Raw genomic sequence first — 5,063 nt, 5'->3', positions numbered from 1 at the left:
GGCACACCCCCCAGACAAACCCCGCCCCGGGCCAGCGGGACCCCCTGCAGCCCATCCGGGCTGGGCAGCTGGGAGCCCCGGGCCCGCACCCTTGCCCCGCCCCTTCTCGGGAGCTGGCGCGCCCCCTGCCCCAAGGGGGACTCCGCGTGCGACGTCCACTGGCCCAGCGCCAGGAGGTCGGTCAGGACCCCCCCCCCAACAAGTCTGCTTGCGAACGGACCGGCGCCCTAGCCCACCCTGCTTGCTGGAAGGGGGCGTCCTCGTCCGGGCGCAGACAAGGACTGGACACTTTTTGCTCATGGTTCCTTGTCACTTCTGATGGCGGGGTTCAATAGCCCTGTAGTTCCCCCCCAAGTACCAGCCTCTTGCCCCATTTTTCCACCGAGGAACCGCAAGACTAAAACCCGCAGCGTGGGCGGCTCCTGAGCCCACCTCCCTGCCCGGTAGCTGCGGCAAACCGGGAAGTCGGGCGCTCCCTGCCCTGGATGGCGGTGTCGCAGGCTCTTCTAACCCGCTCAGTCCCTTCCCTCGACGCCCCTGCTGACGGCCCTGCATAGAAGCTCCAGACTTAGGTTCCCTGAGGACTGCGGGGGGCCAAGGTACCCTCCGACGCAGGAGAACAGCCCAGAACCTGGCGCCCACCGGCCAGCGCCTGCTCTCCCTCGGTAGGCATCTGCTCTGCAAGGACTGCATACGGACCTGGCGCCTGGCGCTGCGGTGGGAGTGCCCAGGGTCCCAAACGCTCCGTTACTTTCTCAGGACCCCCGCCCCTACCCCGGAACAAGTCCACTGGCTTGGGAGCCCTCCGTCACCCAACACTGACTCCAGGAGCCCCCTTCCTCCCCACGCAGACTGCCAGGTGTGTCCCACTGGAAGGGACTGTGCTAGACGGGAAACCGAGGCTGGAAGCGGGGATGGAGCTGGCGGCTGCGGGTCATTCAGCAGGCTAGTGGCCCAGCTAGTGGTGGGCCCTCCTCCGTCTTCCCACCCCTATTTCTTCAAATATAAGATCAAAGCCCAGGCTTTGGGGTGAGGGGTGGATCGGACGTCACTAGCCCAAGTTCTCACAGCCAACCCCAGGGAGCTGCGGGGTGGGGCTGGGCATCTGAGTGGAGATGGGGAGCACCGTTCTACTGGTCCACACCCGAGAAGTGGGTTTCCCCAAGTGGATGCCTGCCACCCCCACCGCGGGGTCGCCTGCCAGGGTCGGAAATGAAGCGACCCGGGATGGCCTCTCAGCCGCTGCCCCCAGGCTTCAGTCCTCCCAGCCAGCGCCTGCCAGCCCAGCTCCGGAAACCAGTCTGACCACTTCACCCATTTCCCAAGCCTCCCCGGGCGGCTGGCTTCCAGGGTGGGGTGAGCTCGCTGGGCTGGCCTGGCCGATTGGGCTGCGGAGCTTTGAATGGATTTGCCCAGAAGGCCCGCGTCAAAGCGTCGCTCCCGCCCAGTGCCCTGCATCGCTTCACTCCCGAGTCGGGGTCACCTCTCACCCTAGGACCCTGCAGGACCGCTGCCTGCCTGGGTCCAGTGCACGTGACAGGAACGCGGCTGTCCCCTGGACGCTTACAGCAAGGCTGGGACCCTGGGCTGAGCCCGAAATCCCGCAGCGGGCCATTAGAAGGCAGCCAGGCCGGCCAGGGAGGTGGAGTCAGAGTGTTGCCGCATGAGACGGAGGCTGGCCTCCAGGAGACTGCACGGCAGGAGAGGCGGAAGATAGTCGGGTGTACAGGTTTTAGCAGCCTCACAGCGGGGTCGTGGGTGGTGTTGGGGGGACGCGGGAGTGGGAAGCGAGACCCAAAGGCTCCCAGGGCAATTCACCCAGCTAGCTGCTGCTGCTGGGACCATGTCTCCGGCCAGTGATGGCTCCCAGTCAGTAGAATCCCCTGACGGAAAAAGCCAAGTTGCCCAGGTGGACTCTGGGGGGGCTAGATTATGCCTGAGATGCCAGTCACCCCCAGCCTAAGGGTGGGATGGCAGGGTGTGGCTGCCAGGATGCCAGGGCCAGGTGGGAGCTGATTGCAGGTCTGCACAGAGATGGGCACTAGGCGAGGGAGAAAGTGGCCAGCTGCCAGCGTTTTTTTTTGGTGCTGGCCAGGCTGCTGGCGGGCAGGCACACCCAGTGGAGGGTGCCTCTCTTCAGGGCTCTGTCGTCACAACTCCTGGTGTCTAGCTGGGACTCGCAGGACCAGCCTCGCAGAATCAGCAAGGCCTAAGTGCCTGGATTCCTTCTTGAGTCCTTGTGAGGAGAGCAGTGAGAATTCATCTGCAGTGTCAGAGTGCAGAGAGCAGTGGGCACCGTCCACAATGTCGCAGGGCAGTGGGCACCCGCAGTGTCGCAGGGCAGTGGGCACCATCCGCAGTGTCGCAGGGCAGTGGGCACCGCCCGCAGTGTCGCAGGGCAGTGGGCACTGCCTGCAGTCTTAGTGCTCAGGTCCCCAGGACCAGCCTACCCTCCCTTTCTGGGGCTCTTTTAGTTGACCTGGGGAGGGCAGAGGACAGCTGTCTGCAGTTGCAGTGAGTTCCCCTAAAAAGCAGGCAGGATGGGGTGGAGAGAAAAACAAGGAAGGGGCACTGCCCTTTCACCCTGGGCCAGGGGAAGGCTGGTCTCCCTGGGACAGTGTCACAGGAGTTAAACTGGAGCCCAGGCCCAGTGGATGGCAAATGGAGGTCCGGACGGCTCTTGGCTGGAGAACCCTTCAGCTGGGGCTGCGTGTCCCAGTGCTCAGATCCTAGCCCCATGGGCAGCGCCTCGGTGAAGTGGCGGGGGAGCTAGGAGGGGCGGTTAACAACTAGGGCCCCCACACAGGCTGGCTGGGGTGATACCATGGTCTCCCAGAGGTGCCGAGGGAAGCCTGGAGAAACCCCTGCCTAGGTCAAGGTTGTCCTGAATGGCATCCAGGACCTCCACCTCTGCAGTTCCACATTTCCAGGGATCAAACCGAGCGGAAGCATGGCCCACAGCGGAGCTCGACCCCAGCACTGTGGGGCTTGCTCTGCCCAGGCCGCACTTTTCTTGTCTGCACCGCGGGGCCGTGGTGGCCTGCCCCGTCTCCAGCACTTTGCCAGCACTTTGCAGGTGCCCCACAGGAAGGCGGCGGGGACAGCCCTCAAGTCCATGTAAGTGTCCGTGTCTATGGACAGGGCGTCTTAGATGCTCCCATGTCCCTCTGTTCCTGGCACTGCTCCGCGCGTGGCACTGAGGGATGAAGAAGGTGCCCGTGGGATCCCACATGTCACGGGCACGGGCAGAGCAGCAGTAAGGAAAGCAGTGCCCCTGAGGACGGATCCCTGCCCCCTTCCGCCTCCACCCCTCCTTCCTAGGGGCTCTCAGAATAAAATAAGGGGCATGGGCCTGGATGCGCTCCTTCCAGGGAGTAGAGCGATGCGCTCCAGCCTGCCTGGCCCTTACTGGGTGCTCCAGATACCTCCCCAAGAACAGCAGCGAGAGCAAGGCGGGACACACTCCCCATGACCAGGAAGAGGGGAGGATGTGCCAGCCACACAGGCAGCACGAGCCGAGCCGGGGCTGGGACGCTCCTGGGGCCTGTGTTCACGGGCAGCCTCCTTGGAGCCAGGAGAGCCTGCAGGTGGGAAGGGGCTGGGAAGAATGAGAGCATCAGCCAGGCCCTCTCACCCCAGCACCCTGTGCAACGGGGCACGGCTCACCTTCAGGGGCCATGGAGTGTGGCGCCTGGTCCTCGAGGACACGCTCCACTCACTCCCTCTAGCCAACCGTTGCTCGCCCTTCTGCCTGGGGCTTCCGGGGTGCCTCCTCTGCGCCTGCCAAGCCCAGTGCTCAGGCTTAGGGGTGTCTTCATGAGTAAAACAGATGTGGCGGGGCCAGAAGGTGGCATGGTGTGTGGAGCGCTGGACTCCCACATGGCTGACTGTAGTTCATGTCCCGGGCCTGGCAGCTTGCTTTCTCACTTTCCATCTCTCTCTCACTCTGTCTCTCTCTGGTCAAATTTTTAAAATAAACATTAAAAAATGTAGTAATAATAATAAATAAATCTTTAAAAAAACAAAACAGATGTGGCTTCTGCCCTCATGGAGCTTATGGCCTGGGGCAGGAGCAGACTGGTCAGACAGCGCCAGGCGATATCATGGCCACCTCGGAAGGCCAGGAAGGGAGGTGTGGGCTGCAGGTAAGGCACGTCTAGGCTGGGGGTGGGGGAAAGGGCAGGCGCAGCTGTCAGAGCACCTCGGGCCTCTGACTCAGCTCACAAGGACGGGGCCAGATGCAAGCGGTCATGGAGTAGCTATGGGAGCAGAATGGCCGTGAAGGGCAGACGGGAAACAGAAATCCTGTCAGCTTGCAGTTGCAGGAGAGGAGAGGCTGCAGAGAAACGCAGCCCAGCCGGGCGTGAGGGGAGGGGAGTGCGCCCCACCCTGTAGAGCTGGCTGGTGGCCAGTGGGCACCCAGTGCTGGAGCAGGCTGGGGGGTTGGGGTCTGAGAGTAGACCCCAAGACGAGGCCACAGAGAGAAGTGCTGTGGACTGGTGGTCTTCGATGCGCCCCAGCTAAAGCGAGGCTTATGCCTCAGTGGATCCCCTGGAAATGAGAGGCCGATTGTCCTCCAGGCTCAGCCAGCCCCATCCTGTGCGACTCTGTGGTCCCAGGGTCTTCTCAGCAAGCAGGAGGCTCTCTAATGCGTGGGTGGTGTGGCCTTGCTCCTCGCACCCACAGCCTCCCAAGGGCGGCAACTGGGCACCATGGTCGGAGCCCAAGTCCCGGCTCCACCTGGCACAGCCCTGTGACCCCAGGCCGGGTGGGTGCCTGACCTCACAGAGCACCTGCTTCCTCACAGGTAATAATAACCCACAATTCAGGTCATTGCAAGGGTTAACGAGAGAAGGCCAGTGGGGCCCAGGGCCTGGCTCAGCAGGCCAGCTGTGACTCTGAGTTCAGAGGCTGCTGTGTACGGGCTCCTGGCACTTTCAGTCTCTCTCCAAAATTCAAGCAGGCGCTGACAATCATCAGAGAAAGAGGTGCTTCCTGACCTCCCTCTACCACGGCCCAGGGAAAGTAACTGACCCAAAGGCCTGTGGACAGGCCCCCGTGGC

The sequence above is a fragment of the Tupaia chinensis genome, unplaced genomic scaffold (assembly GCF_000334495.1).
Source record: "Tupaia chinensis unplaced genomic scaffold, TupChi_1.0 Scaffold000159_1, whole genome shotgun sequence".
Taxonomy (NCBI): Eukaryota; Metazoa; Chordata; class Mammalia; order Scandentia; family Tupaiidae; genus Tupaia; species Tupaia belangeri.
Note: the sequence above shows the minus strand (reverse complement) of the source record.